The 15,875-nt window shown below is 46.0% G+C and overlaps 1 protein-coding gene and 2 pseudogenes across 3 annotated transcripts in view; 2 read left to right on the plus strand and 1 right to left on the minus strand.

Moving 5' to 3' along the window:
• The window catches only part of LOC309871784 (glucokinase regulatory protein-like), a 42,334-nt gene extending 41,749 nt beyond the window's left edge, over window positions 1-585 (minus strand). Inside the window, exon 1 of the mRNA XM_082745219.1 lies at window positions 499-585. The gene's annotated coding sequence lies outside the window, so the exon portion shown is untranslated. The remainder of the gene's footprint in view (window positions 1-498) is intronic.
• LOC309870608 (glucokinase regulatory protein-like) overlaps window positions 1-15,875 on the plus strand; it is an 878,156-nt pseudogene that overhangs the window by 270,575 nt on the left and 591,706 nt on the right. The gene's annotated exons all lie outside the window — the stretch shown is intronic.
• LOC309871922 (NEDD4 family-interacting protein 2 pseudogene) lies at window positions 8,082-10,538 on the plus strand (annotated as a pseudogene). Its single transcript has one exon. The product of its transcript is annotated as an NEDD4 family-interacting protein 2 pseudogene (transcript).

Here is a 15,875-nt window from a genome sequence, read left to right on the forward strand (position 1 = left end):
AGGTGGGCACAGAGATCAGTGGGACCTGAGGAGCCCAGGGTCCCCAGGAAACAAGTGAGACTTTGTGTGCTAAGAAACCCAGGCCAGCTCTTTTCCCACGGCCCAGGGTGCGGTGGCGGTGGGACTGGCCCTGAAATGAGCATCCACTGCGGCACATACATTTTTGGTGAAGGAGACTCCTCCATTAAAAGGAGCAGGCTTAACAGTATCTCAGACTCATTTATATCGTCACTTGAATTACGCTACAAGCCTGGAATCTGGGAGTTGAGAAAAGGACCTCAGAAAGCACCCGGCCGCCCCGCCCCCCAGGACCACCATTGCATGTGCAGAGCCGCTCTTGAGGAATCCACAAGCATTCCCTGGAACATTCCAGCGACAGAGCCTTCAGCTTCATCAAGAGGCCCACGCCAATGGTGAAGTCAGCAGAGCTCCCCGCACCTGGCCGGGCACCAGCATCGCCAGGGGTGGTCTCAAAAAATAAGGCATTTCAGGCCTCACCCCAAAGCGACAACATCCGAGCTCTCGCACAAGAGTCTACGAATCTACTTTCTTCTTGCTTTAACACTCCTGAGGCTGAACATCCAGGGAATCACACCTGAGCACTATCAGCTTCACATGCTGACCTCTGGGATCAAAGCGGCCAACTACATAGAGAATAAGGCGGAGGTGATTGGGTGGCACAGAGTCCTCAGGAAAGGGGGACAGGGTGGGGTTTGAGTAGCCAGAGGGGGACCCAAGGGGAGCCTAGGATGACAAAGGAGAATGGTTGCTACAATAAGGGAGCCTGGCAAAGGGGAATCAGAGGCCACTCAGCACCCACGGCTCCTTTGAACAGATGCTTCTCTTTGGGGTCCGCATCGTCCCGACCCTATTCTATCTCCTGGGCCTTGTTTTCCTTGTCTCTCCATTCCTGTTTTGAATGTCTGCTTTCTGGTATTTGATGTGGCCTCTGTAAGCTGCCTTCAGTCCTTCCCGAAACAAGAGACTACATCAACCAGTGGACCAAAAAAACAAAACAAAAACAGAAACAAAACAAAACAAAAACCCACCAAAAACAAAATCCTCATAAGCTCAGGGACAGTCTGCATTTACTCTAATGTTCTGAGATGTGGTGAGTAAGACCATAGCCACCATGCCCTCCTCTTCGTGGCTGTAATGTAGATTTTGGTTTTGTTTGTTTGTTGGTTTGTTTGTTTTGTTTTAAAGATTTTTATTTATCTATTTGACAGAGATCACAAGCATGCAGAGAGAGGGGGGGACGCAGGCTCTCTGCTGAGCAGAGAGCCCGATGCGGGGCTCGATCCCAGGACCCTGGGATCATGACCTGAGCCAAAGGCAGAGGCTTTAACCCACTGAGGGAGCCACCCAGGCGCCCCTGTACTGTAGATTTTGACAGGTTTCCTCTCAGCCTCCCCTAGGGGCCTGGCCCGTCAATGCCTTTTATTACAGTGGGCTCACCTGACCATGTTCACGGGGCTGAAACCAACCAGGACTGGTAAGAAGGTGCCTGGGCTGTCCATGCTGGAGTCCACCTGGCCTGCCACAAAGGGTGCCTGATGGCAGGGGGAGAAAAAGGGTATGATGAGAGCGCAGGGGTTACTCTAGTGTTTCCTGAGGCCCAGGAGCATCAGAATCCCCGGGAGTGCTTGTTAGAAATGCACAGTCCCAGGACTCCTGGGTGACTCAGTTGGTTAAGCAACTGCCTTCGGCTCAGGTCATGATCCCAGCGTCCTGAGATTGAGTCCCACATTGGGCTCCTTGCTCAACAGGAAGCCTGCTTCTCCCTCTACCTCTGCCTGCCTCAGCCTACCACTCTGCCTGTGCTCACTCTCTGACCAAAAAAAAAAAAAGAAAGAAAGAAAGAAGGAAAGAAATGCACAGTCCCAGGCCCAGGTAAGATCTACTGGATCTGCCTTGGAAGGGGACAGCCCCAGGCCTGTATTTTTAAGTTCCCCCAAGGAAATCCTCTGCATGGTAAAGTTTCAAAACTACCGGACTAAATTGTATGCTCCTTAAGGTCGGTGTCCTGCCCTCCTTGTGTGTCTCCTTCCGCATCTAGCATTGCTCGACCTGTTTCTCTTAGTGAATTGTTAGAATCAGTATACTGCAGTGGTGAGAGAAAATTGGGGTCACCGAATCCAGTGCTTGGAATCTTGTTAAAATGCAGATTCAGACTCAGTAGGTCTTGGTGGGGGGTGAGATTCTACATTACTATCAAGTCCTAGGAGATACTGATGTTGCTAAGCAAGGGCGGTTATGCCCCAATAATGGGTCCGTGATTAAAGGAGCAAGACTGATATAAAGCGAAGGTCAAGCAAAGCTTTATTTCATGCCAAGCATCAAGAATCTAACCGAAGGATCGGGGAAGCACCTCTTACAAGAGAGGGCGACGCTTCTTTGTTTCACAGACTAGCTTTTAAGGGCAAAGGCCATGCAGTCGGGCCTGGCCACGCACAAGTGACCAATGAGATTATAACACACACAGGAAACTCCACAGTGATGCTAGGTGACCAGTTGAGTTACAATTTACCCTAGCAGACATTTGAACCAGCCTATTACACCTTGATTAGGATTGGCCCCAAAAAGGCTCCTAAAGGGCGGGGGAGGGGGGGGAGCAATACTCCTTGGTAGCTAGGGAAACAGTTAGCAACCCCCCACTGATTGACGTCTCCACCTAGCCTGACCCACCCTTGTATCTGGGCTTTGTTACCTGGAAGTGGTTTCCAGGACTTGTTTTTTTTTGTTTTTTGTTTTTTTGTTTTTTTTTTAAGATTTTATTTTTATTTGTCAGGGAGAGAGAGGAAGAGAGAGCGAGCACAGGCAGACAGAGTGGTAGGCAGAAACAGAGGGAGAAGCAGGCTCCTTGCCGAGCAAGGAGCCCGATGTGGGACTGGATCCCAGGACGCTGGGATCATGACCTGAGCCAAAGGCAGCTGCTTAACCAACTGAGCCACCCAGGTGCCCACCCCCCCCCACTTGTTTTTAAGTGAATCCCCTGGGGGAAGGGGAGCAGGGACAGTTTAAGGGTTAGACAACAAGGTTTCTGTTTAACCTCAATGGAAGCCCATTGCTAAAATATAAAAATATAAAATAGGTCCTTACAAAGGTCAAAATTGTTCAGGGGGGAATGATGATGGAGCAGGAGGCTGGCTGAGGACAAAGCAAAAGCTGGCACCCTGCACCCCCTCTCCACCTGCTCCCCTCCAGTCTGTAATTTATGTGACATTCCTAAGGCAGCCCTGACTGCCATAAATGAGAAACAAATAGTTAACCTGTAGCGATCACAGTCCTGCCAGACCGGAGTCTCCCTTGGTTTACAAATACCCTAGAGATCTACAAACAAAGAAGTTACCTTATCAATAATAGCACAATTTCCAGAAGCAAATAACTCAGTTCCTCAAACCCTACTGCCTCCTCTCCTCCGAAAACAAAACTGAAGGAGGCTGGGGTTGAAGGAAGTGTAAGTAAAGTTCAGTTTCTTCTATACTTAAATCTCACTAACAAAGACACCTGATAGCAAGGTTGTGACATCCCACCAGGAATCTCCCAACTATCTTGATGTTAATGGATTGCCAAAAGACAACATTGATCAGGCCACAAGACTTCCGGTATCCCTGCACCTAGTAGACCCTCTTTAGCATATGAAAGCTCCATGGAAACCCCCCCTTTTCCCTCACCTTCCCCCAACTGCAGGGTACAGAACCTGCCATCCTTCACAACCCGGGGCAGCAGCTCTTTCTGCCCATGGGTCCTGTCCCCTTGCTTTAATAAACCACCATTTTGCACCAAAGATGTCTCAAGAATTCTTTCTTGGTCATCGGCTCCGGACCTCACCCCACCGAACCTCACCTAGGTTCTCGAACTTCATCAATTAACATACAGTGTATTATCAGTTTCAGAGGTAGAGTTTAGTGATTCATCAGTTGCATATAACACCCAGTGCTCATCACATCGCTTGCCCTCCTTAAGGCCCATCCCCCTGGTTAACCCTCCTCACCCCATCCCCCTCCTCTTCAGCAATCCTGCATTTGTTTTCTAGAGTTAAGAGTCTCTTATGGTTTGTCCCCACCAGTAATTAATATTTAAGGCCCAAGCTATTTGCTGAGTTACTTGTGCAATAAAAGATGGTCCATTGTCTTTGTAGGGACTGAGGGAGTCCAAATCTAGAGATAATTTCCCTTAGCAAAGTTTTTAATACCTTAGTGGCCTTTTCTGTTCTACAAGGAAAGATCTCTATCCATCCAGTAAAGGTGTCTGTTTAAACCAGGAAGTATTTATATCCTTTCCATGATGGTATCTGCATAAAATCTAATTGCTGTTCCTCCCCAGGATATGTTCCCCACCTTCCTGGCCTTAAAAGCCAGGGGGCAGGGGGAGGCACCAATAGCTCCACCAAGATTTGGATGTAAGCAAATAGCACAGGATTGAGAAACCCATTCAATGGTAGTGATTAAGCAAATCCCATCAAAGGTGTTTTTAACCATTTGTTCCAGGCCTTTCTGCCGAAAGGAATAGTCTGATGTATACCCTGCATTAATTTCCATTGGTTGTATTTGAGTATAAAGACTTTTGCTCAGTCAGTTATAAACTAGTCCTGTGCATTTTTTGAAAATCCCTGTTCCTGGGCTACTCAGGTTTCTTGATCTGAATAGACTGGGGATATACATTAGTTGGCGGCAGGACTGGTAGGAGACTCGGTACTAGCAGGCTTTGAGCAGCCTCCCGGGCTGTACGTCTGCTGTGTTAATTCCCTTCTGATTCTAGGGACCTGTCCTTTTGATGTCGCCTGAGATGAACCGCTTTGGGTTCATGCACAGCCTCTAGGAGATCTGTTATTTCAGGTCCATATTTAATGGGAGAGTTAGGACCCGATAATAGACCCCTCTCTTTCCAGGTTGCCCCGTGCACCTGTAGGACCAGGAAGGCGTATTTAATAGTCAGTATAGATACTGATTCTGAGGTCCTTTGCCAATGGTAAAGCACAAGTGAATGCTACGAACTGTTTTGGGGGCAGATGTATTTGCTGGGAGAGCTTTGGCTTCAACAGTCTGAGTTAGACTGACGACTGCATACCCAGCTTTTCTTATCCTCTTTTCCATAAAACTACCATCACCACTAAACACTCTCATCTGCTTTATCAATAGGAGAATATTTTAAATCTGACTGGCTAGAATGAACGAGATCAATAACCCCAGAACAGTTATGTTCTATAGAAGTACAAGAGTCAGGTCTAGACATAATGACAAGTTTCTTTTTGTTTTTTCTTTTAAGATTGCATTTATGTATTTGAGAGAGGGAGATAACAAGCAGGGGGAGTAGCAGCAGACGGAGAAGGAGAAGTGGACTGCCCACTGAGCAGAGAGCCTAATGCAGGGTTTAATCCGATGACCTGAGCCAAAGGTAGATGCTCAACTGACTGAGCCACCCAGAAGCCCCTAAGTCTGACAGGTCTTTTTAAATTTTTTTTTTAATTTTTTTTTTTTTTTTGACAGACAGAGATCACAAGTAGGCAGAGAGGCAGGCAGAGAGAGAGGGAGGAAGCAGGCTCCCCGCTGAGCAGAGAGCCCGATGGGGGGCTTGATCCCAGGACCCTGAGATCATGACCTGAGCCAAAGGCAGAGACTTTAACCCACTGAGCCACCCAGGAGTCCCTAAGTCTGACAGGTCTTAAGGACCACTTGAGGTATGTTTAAAAGCACAGCCTGGTGTTTAGTAAGTTGCACACACCCCCCACCCCCCACTGTCCCAGTCATTCATTGCTAATCTTTAGTTCCTAAAACACCGGGGACCTGGTGTGAGATCATCACAGTTCAGGACTGTCCCATACTAAGGTTTGAGGCTTCCTCTACCAGGATGGCAGTTGCAGCCACTGCTCAGAGACGAGCCGGCCACCCTCGTGCTACACTGTCCAGTGACTTAGAAAAATAGCCCACTGGTCTTGTTTCATCTCCTATTTTGGGGTGATAACTCCCAAAACTTGGCCCCTCTGCATGTATAAAGTAAAACATTTTTCTAAATTTGGTAGAACCAAGGCTGGGACTTATAGGAGTTTAGTTTTTAAAGTTCTGAAGGCTGTCTGCTGGGCTTCAGTCCCGAGTAAAGGCTCTTCATCAAGACCTTTAATTGAATCATACAAGGGCTTGACTATGAGCCCCAATTCAGGGATTCCCTAGGCAGCAAATGCCTGCCACGCCGAGGAAGTTCAGAGTTGTTTCTTAGTAGTTGTGATGAGGGAGCAGGAGGCTGGCTGAGGACAAAGCAAAAGCTGGCACCTTGCACCCCTCTCCACCTGCTCCCCTCAGTAATACATGTCACATTCCTCAGGCACCCTGACTACCCTAGAAGGAAAACAAATAGTTAACTTGCAGAGATCACAATCCTGTAAGGCAGGAGTCTCCCTTGGTTTGCAAATGTCCTTGAGATTTCCAACAAAGAAGTTACCTTACCAATAGCCCAATTTCCAAGGACACATAACTCAGTTCCTCAAGCCCTAACTAATCACCCTCCCTTCCTTAAAAAAAAAAAAAAAAAAAAAGGAGGCGGAGGTAAAAAGAAAAGTAAATCAAGTTAAATTTCTTCTAAACCTAAATCTCACTCACAAGGACGCTTGATAGCAGGAATGTAACTTCCACGAGGAGATTCCCAATTGTCTTTATGTAATGCCTCATTAGAGGGAAAGTGGCCTTGACTTGATAGTAACCAGGCCTTCAGTATCCTGATAGTCTTCTTTACCCAATAGCCCTTCTGAACCTCCCTTCCCCTCACCTTCCCCCAACCGCAGGGTACATAACCTGCCATCCCTCACAACCCCCGGGGCAGCAGCTCTTCCTGCCCACGGGTCCTGTCCCCGTGCTTTAATAAACCACCGTTTTGCACCAAAGATGTCTCAAGAATTCTTTCCTGGTCATCGGCTCCGGACCTCAGCCCACCGAACCTCACTTAGGTTCTAGAACTTCATCAGTTGGGGGGCTCAAGATCTAATAGAGCCTTTTTTCTATCAGTAGATAGAGTATGGTGATGTGGTGTTAGTTCATATCCCAAATATCATACTTTCTGCTCAGATATTTGCACCTTTTTAGGAGAGACATGATACCCTCTGTCTGCCAAGAAATTAAGTAAGGTTATAGAATTATTATCAGATTTCCTTTGTTGGACCACAGATTAAAATATCCCCCCCATACTGAATTACAGGCCCTTGACGCAGAGTGATATCACGGAGGTCTTTGCTAAGTGCCTCCCAGAATAAGTGAGGAGTGTCTTTAAACTCCCGTGGCAAGGCTGCCAGGCTCATTCAGCAGGCTGGAAGGGGAGGCCCTTTCAAAAGGGTGCAAAAGGCGTCTTTTTTTTTTTTTTTAAGATTTTATTTATTTATTTGACAGAGATCACAAGTAGGCAGAGAGGCAGGCAGAGACAGAGGGGGAAGCAGGCTCCCTGCTGAGTGGAGAGCCCCATGCTGCACGAGATCCCAGGACCCCGAGATCATGACCTGAGCCAAAGGCAGACGCTTTAACCCACTGAGTCATCCAGGCGCCCCAAGAAGGGGTCTTTTAAGTCAGGTGCAGTAAACCAGCCGGCATCCCCAGGGACCAGGGTGAGAATAGTATATAGGTTTTGCACTCTGGGATGAATACGTATGACTGCATCATTTATGGCCCTTAGGTCTTATACCACTCGATATTCTCCATTTGATTTTTCTTTTCTTTTCTTTTTTAAAGAAATCATTTATTTATTTGAGAGAGAGAGATTGAGACAGAGAGAGAGAGAGAACCATCATGAGCAGGGGAGAAGGGCAGAGGGCGAAGCAGGCTCCCCACTGAGCAAGGAGCCAGATGCTGGACTTGATCCCAGGACAGCACAACCCCAGCCAAAGGCAGACGCTTAACCAACTGAGCCCTCCCACTGGCTTTTTTACTGGTAAAACTGGAGTGTTACAAAGAGAATGAAATGGTTTTAAAATACCATGTGTGAGAAATGTACCCGTAAGTGGTTGTAATCCAGCCTTTGTCTCACAGCCTTTGAGGCATACTGTCTTCTATAAGGCATAGCAACTGGGCCCTTTGAAGGTCACTTGAACTGGTTGCGCTGTAAGAGCCCTTCCGAGGACGGTTCTGGGGCTCCACCTCGCGGTGGCGGACGCGGAGGCTTCCGCGGCTGCTGCGGGGGCGGCAGGAAGGGAAGCGGCCCGGCCGGGCAACCGCGGCGGCAGAAACGGAGGCGGGAGGGGCGCTGCGGCCACGACGTCGGCGACGGGGCTGGGCGAGGGGGGTCGAGCACCGAGAGGACTCGCCGGCTCGGAAGCCGGATCCCGAGCCGGGCGGGATTGGATCATCACCAGCCGGGAACTGGCCGCTACCAGGTGCTTCACGATGAAGAGGATAATTCCGAGTCATCTGCGGCAGAGCAGCGATCAACGTCAAACGCAGCGCCGCCGAGCGTTCAGACGGCTCCTTCAGCATCAGTCCTTGAAACGGACTCTTCTCCTCCACCTGACAGTACTATTACTGTGGAAGTACCTACCACTTCAGATACAGAAGTTTACAGTGACTTTTATGCTGTGCCACTTCCCTGCAGTGTTGCTACCTCCCTTCCTACAGACGATGAAGCTGAGAAGGCCAAAGCTGTTGCCGTGGCAACCGCAGCCGCAGAGACAGCCCAGAGAATTCAGGAAGAAGAGTGCGGACCAAGAGATGACTTTAGTGATGCAGACCAGCTCAGAGTGGGTAATGATGCGATTTTCATGCTGGCGTTTTTCATGGCATTTATTTTCAACTGGCTTGGATTTTGTTTATCCTTCTGTATCGCCAATACCATAGCTGGAAGGTATGGTGCCATCTGTGGACTTGGACTTTCATTGATCAAATGGATTCTTATTGTTAGGTTTTCTGATTATTTTACTGGCTATTTCAATGGACAGTATTGGCTTTGGTGGATATTTCTTGTACTTGGCCTGCTGCTTTTCTTCAGAGGATTTGTTAATTATCTAAAAGTCAGAAACATGTCTGAAGGTATGACAGCTGCTCATAGAACAAGATATTTCTTCTTCTTATAGAGACTGCATCGACCAGACATTCTTTTCTTAAACCAATGTGAAAATTCCAGATAATCTGTAAACCTACAACTTTAATAGGATAGAAGGTGACTAAAAGCAGAAGACAAATTAGTGAAGAGAAGATAGATCTTCAGAATTGAATGGTAGGCAGGATGGTTTATGCTTAAAAGCCATTTCTGTTCATTCTCTTAAATATTTAAATTTCATTTGTTTTGCACATTTGCATATGTGCCCATGTAAAAGATTTGCATATACTTGAAAGAAACTATAAAGTTGTAGCAGTAAAGTCCAGTCATGTTTGGTTAATCAGTGTTCGATATAATTGAAAGGGGTGAGTGAGAAACAGTCTTCCAGCATGTAAATGCCATTGACTTCTGACCTGACATTTAGTATAATAAAAATGAAATTATTAACCATGTCAGATGCTTTAGTTTCTGGCTCCTAGATTCATCTAGTGACTGTACACATGAAATGCCCTTTGTTATATATAGTTTTTTTGAAAACTGCAGTGCTGATTATAGAAAAGCTTTGTCAGGTTTTTGAACATGATACTTACATTATTATTTAGCAAACTCTTTCTGTAAATAACCATGCATAAATTATTTTGCATTGTTTTCTTAGAAACTGTGTCTGGATATCTTTTCAATTAACTTAAAATTAAGTGAACTTAACATATAGAGAAAATCTGGATGTTAAAGATAGTTTGTTTTAGGACAGATTTTAAGAAGATATGGGTATTCCACATGTCCTTTAAGAGAACATCTTTTTGTTGTTTTCTTTTTAAGGGACATGCCAGATTTAGGGATTCTCAGTCGAGAACCTTGGTTTTTAAGATTGCCATCTTAGAGAGTCTTGCGGGAAGAGATTGTATTAGATGTTATATTTATTTCATTTAAGACACTTTTGAAAATTAATTTTCTGAATAAGATATTCTCATTGGCATTTGTCTTTTAAAAAGCCAATAAAAGTATCTTTCAATTTTCATTGTAATAATTTTTTCTTTAGATGTTTTAGTTTGTTAAATGAAACAAATCAGAACTTGTACTAATAGCTTCTTGCTTTATGATTGTAGAATTAACAAAATCATATCTTGAATTAAGATATGCAAAATAATCTGTTTTCAAGTTACAGAAATGTGTCTGTGGAATATGGGAGTGTGGTGTGTGTGTGTGCGTGTGGCAAGAGTATGCGTGTATGTGACCATTACTACAACTGGAATCTACATTCACAAGCTACTACATTTTGCAAATCATTTTATGTCTCATCTGTTTTCTTTTCAGTTCTGTTTTTGTTTTTGAATGCCAACATTAAAAATGATGGGAATTACATCATCTTTTAAACTTAAAAATCATTTAATACAGCTATAGAGACATATAAAATTGGTTGGTTGTTTATAATTAGATACTGACTACTACTAAAAGATACATCTAAAACTATTCAGGAACATTTTTCCATCTGAAAAAATAAATTGTGCTTTATAACTTCTGTATTTCTCTGTATTTTCTGATTTCATTGTCTTTGATAAATAAAACATGCAGTTTTGTTTTGCTATTAAAAAAAAAAAAAAGTAGCCTTTCTAGGGACATCACAATCCCAGACCTGTGGGTTAACTTCCTTCCAAATATCAAAAGGGATATCAGGGTAAGGGTTTTGTACTCCAAGTGTTAAAGAGAACATACCATCCTCTTCTTTTGTAAGAGCAAAACTGCTGGGGTGCCTGGGTGGCTCAGTGGGTTAAAGCCTCTGCTTTCGACTCAGGTCATGATCCCAAGGTCATGGGATTGAGCCCCTCATTGGACTCTCTGCTCAGCGGGGAGCCTGCTTCCTCCTTTCTCTCTCTGCCTGCTTCTCTGCCTACTTGTGATCTCCCTCTGTCAAATAAATAAATAAAATCTTAAAAAAAAAAAAAAAAAGAGGGGCGCCTGGGTGGCTCAGTGGTTAAGCCGCTGCCTTCGGCTCAGGTCATGATCTCAGGGTCCTGGGATCGAGTCCCGCATCGGGCTCTCTGCTCGGCAGGGAGCCTGCTTCCTCCTCTCTCTCTCTGCCTGCCTCTCTACCTACTTGTGATTTCTCTCTGTCAAATAAATAAATAAAATCTTTAAAAAAAAAAAAAAGAGCAAAACTGCTTCCTAATTTTTTTTTATTTTTTTTTAATGTATTTATTTGACAGAGAGAAATCACAAGTAGATGGAGAGGAAGGCAGAGAGAGAGAGGGAAGCAGGCTCCCTGCCGAGCAGAGAGCCCAATGCGGGACTCGATCCCAGGACCCTGAGATCATGACCTGAGCCAAAGGCAGCGGCTTAATTCACTGAGCCACCCAGGTGCCCCAAAACTGCTTCCTAATTTATAGGTCAAACCTTGCTCGAGTGATGGAACAGGATGAGACAGAAGGGCCAGAAAACAATGAGAAAGCAATTGGCTTTTGTATTTACAAATTAGGGTCACAGTCTGATGGCACATTTCAGTTTCCCCTTCTATACGGACAACTCTATGGCTAGAAAGACAAGTAGGGTCAGAGGCCTGAACAAAGACAGAGTAAGTGGCACCTGTATCCATACAGAGTAAATGGCACCTGTATCCATAAGAAAATTGATAAACCCAACTCCCACTTCTAGGGCAACCCGGGACTCAATCATCTTGACATCAAAAGAGCCAGACCAACCAGCCTCAGGGTCCTGTCATGGAGGACCCTCCAGTTCTGCTCCCTCTCTGGCAGGATGTGAGTGTCTAACCTCCTCTCTCTCTGGAGACAGGACAGTCTCTCCTCCAACGTCCTTCTTTTTTACATGCTGGACATGGCCCAGGGGTAGAGCCCTTCTTGGGACATTTACTGCTCCAACTAAAGTGGGAGAGCTATGTTCTTGTCTCGCGGAGTCAAAGAATGAATCTCACAGACATTCATTCTTGTGAGTAAAGCGATAGAGTTTTTATTAAGCAAGGGCACAGAAAGAAAAGCTCTCAGGAGTGAGAGGGGTCCCGACAGGGGAGCCACTGAGAGCTTTTTGGGTTGGTCTTTTATTGAAACTTAACCAGGGAACCTGTATCTTTTTTTTTTTTTTTTAAATAACCTTTCTCAGGTTTTTTTTTAAAGATTTATTTATTTATTTGATAGACAGAAATCACAAGGAGGCAGAGAGGCAGGCGGAAGCAGGCTCCCTGCTGAGCAGAGAGCCCGACGCGGGGCTCGATCCCAGGACCCTGGGATCATGACCTGAGCCGAAGGCAGAGGCTTTAACCCACTGAGCCACCCAGGCGTCCCATGGGAACCTGTATCTTTTTGACTTCTCTCCTGACAACACCATTGATTAAGGTCTAGTGATAACGTCTTTAATGGCTTACTTCTTTTCAGGGTTCTGGTTATTTTCTTTTGACCGCAGGATCCTGTCATAAATAAAGATTTTATTCGTTTATTTGGCAGAGAGAGAGATCACAAGTAGGCAGACAGGCAAGTGGGGGTGGGGAGTGGGCTCCCCACTGAGCAGAGAGCCCAATGTGGGGCTCGATGATAGGACCCTGAGATCATGACCTGAGGCATAGGCAGAGGCTTAACCCACTGAGCCACCCAGGCGCCCCGAGACCGCCATAAATAAGACTTCCCCCTCAGACACCTAAGGCAGGGTGCTCTGGAGCGTTACTTGTCTCTGGTTTCCTTACACCTCCGCATTTGGGAGATTTCTATGAATCTGATCATGTAGCCCCTTACCTATCTCTCCCTCCCTAGCCCCACCTGCCCCTTGCTCACCATGTCCAATCTGGCCGCATCGGAAGCATGGGGTCTCACCCGACCTTTCACCCAGAAGCGGCCCTTGCCTCCTTCTGGGTTAGCCGGGTGTCGTGGGAAGTTCTCAATCCTGGCAGCCAGTATTCGAGCTGGTATCTCACCCTCTAATTTAGCTCTCTGGTGGTTTTCCTGTTTTAATATCATGTCCCGATTACTAAAAACTCCTGTGGCCACCTCCAAGAGATGTTGAGTGGGCGTTTGAGGGCCTAAAGCCATTTTAGGTAGATGCCCGATACAGACAGATTTATAAACTGCCTGTTTAAAATAGTTATTCCCTCAGGTGTCCCTGGGTCCAGGTTTCCATACTTGCTGATAGCTTCGTCTACTAGGTGACTCCAAAATAGAGCAGGATTTTTATCAGCTCTTAGTGTGCCTGCCTGAATTTTATTAAAATGTATACCTTTAGTAAAGCCCTTTCTCATTTCTTCTCTCAGGCAGGTGATCATACAATCTTGTTCCTCTCTTCTCTGACTAGCCTCCTGATAGTTCCAATGTGACTCAGTGTTTGGGACAGCAGCGCCCCCACCGGATAATGTTCTCTGTCCCTTGTTGTCATCAGCAAACTCTTGGGCTCCTACCCAGATGTGGTTGTTTTTCCCGTCAGGGGTGCAGCAGCGAGTTAGTACGATTGAGATAGATAGATAGATAGATAGATGATAGATAGATAGATAGATAGATAGATGCAATTTTATATATATATATATATATATATATGTATGTATTTCTATTTTATATATGAATTATTATACTATTATATAATATTTTATATATACACACACATATATATGGCCAGATCAAATCAAACATAATGGATATTTGTTGAAAACCCTCAATAAATGGAGAAGGGTTTTCAGAATATTGTCCTAATTGTTGTTTTGACCCTAGTCTGCCCTGGAGAACAGGACGAGGACTCGTCTAGTGCCCATTTCTCCGTTGGCAACCTTCCAAGGAGGATATAACGCTGATTCAGGGGGAGCTCCAGGAAGGTAGGGAGTCTGCTCCTCGTGTGCTCAGCTGGGCTGGGTAGAGAAGGGCCTTCAGGCTCATAAGGAGAAGTGACAGGATTGAAGTCCTCTTCATTCGGAGAGGCTTGTGCTTCCTCCGACAACTCAGATTCATTAGTGTTCACACAATCATTATCCAATACATCAGGAGGGGATTTGGTCTGATTAGTGGCCGAACACATTCTGCAACAGGCCCTTAAGTCCGGAACCCGATCTAGAGGCAAGAAAGCCCAAACATAGAGCATATCTGTCCATTTGCCCCGTTTCTTGAGATAGAGATCTAGATCGTATTAAAGTATACTGTCCCGTTAATGGGCCATTTTTCCTTGTCTCCTAAGGAGTATCGAGGTCATGCATTGTTACAGAAGAAGGTTAGTTTCTTTTTCCTTAGATCTTTTTTTTTTTTTTTAAGATTTTATTTATTTAGGGTGCCTGGGTGGCTCAATGGGTTAAAGCCTCTGTCTTTGGCTCAGGTCATGATCCCAGGGTCCTGGGATGGAGCCCCGCATCGGGCTCTCTGCTCAGCAGGAACCCTGCTTCCTCCTCTCTCTCTGCCTGCTTCTCTGCCTACTTGTACTCTCTGTCTGTCAAATAAATAAATAAAATCTTAAAAAAATATATTTTATTTATTTATTTGACAGAGACAGATCACAAGTAGGCAGAGAGGCAGGCAGAGAGAGAGGAAGGGAAGCAGTCTCCCCACTGAGCAGAGAGCCCAATGTGGGACTCAATCCCAGGACCCTGAGATCATGACCTGAGCCAAAGGCAGCGGCTTAACCCACTGAGCCACCCAGGCGCCCCACTTTTTCCTTAGATCTTACAATCCAAATTGTTTCCAGTGGGTTAGGCCAACCCAAGGGAGATGAAACTGAAGAGGAAACTGCCATGTTCCTGGAAAAGTAGAAACGGTTCATTACCAAGAAAATCACTCGACCCCGACTCCTGGGTGCTGTCCCACCCCCACTCCTGTGTGGTGTACCCACGTGCCTGGAGTCAAGGCAACCAGAGGCGTCCCTTGAACGAAATCACTATGATCACTCCCTACCATAAAAGGCCTGTAGGAGGGAGGCCTGCCTTCCCCCAAATTCCCCATAGCATTCTAGGCTATGCAGGGTGCTGGCAGATGAACTGCCTTTTTGCCTTGCTGTGAAGGCCCCATTGTGTCTTGGCTTGCCTTTCCTTGCCATGAAGGCCACAGAGAACCCACTGTTTTTAACCCATTTATATTAACTAGTAGAAGACATAGGCAGAAAACAGGCTCAGTTGGTTAAGCGTCTGCCTTTGGCTCAGGTCATGATCCCACAGTTCTGGGATGGAGCCTTATATGGGGGGTCCCTGTTCCACAGGGAGTCTGCTTCTCTCCCTCTTCTTCTGCTCCTCCCCTCGCCCCCACTTGCATTCTCTCTCTAAAAGAAATAAATAAATCTTTTCAAAAAATTTAAAATCATCCCAGTATACAAAATGAGGTTAACCCAGGAAAGGGCCAGGGAAAACCAGAAGCTATGGCATCTTGGGAGCTCCTGAACCTCCCAGCATACGCCAAAAAGCAAAGTGTTGGCCTCACCTCTGCTCAGAGCCTTGATCTTCTCCCAGTTCCAAACACTCTGACAGTGTATAGAACTTAAACCCCTTCCTGAGCTGACTTCTCCTGAGTTTCAGTTCTCTCATCTGAAAATATAATTAAGTTATTGAAAGGATTAAATGGGGTAATGTGTATAAAGCACTTAGCACACTTCCTGGGACCTCCCTCGGGAAGTGGGGGCCACTGTCTTTACATGAGACCAAAATACACCCCAGCCATGGTCCTTACCCCCTACACCTCCTGCTTCAGCCTGGGAGACTCCTTTGCTGCAGAAAGGGCAGACGTGGCTCCTCAGGAGTCATCAGCAAGGGAAGAGCACGTGACAGAAAGCACCTAAGGGCGCCTGGGTGGCTCAGTGGGTTAAGCCTCTGCCTTTAGCTCCGGTCATGATCTCAGGGTCTTGGGATCAAGCCCCACATCAGGCTCTCTGCTCAGCAGGGAGCCTGCTTCCCCCTCTCC

The sequence above is a fragment of the Mustela nivalis genome (assembly GCF_964662115.1).
Source record: "Mustela nivalis genome assembly, chromosome: 8".
NCBI classification, from domain to species: domain Eukaryota; kingdom Metazoa; phylum Chordata; class Mammalia; order Carnivora; family Mustelidae; genus Mustela; species Mustela nivalis.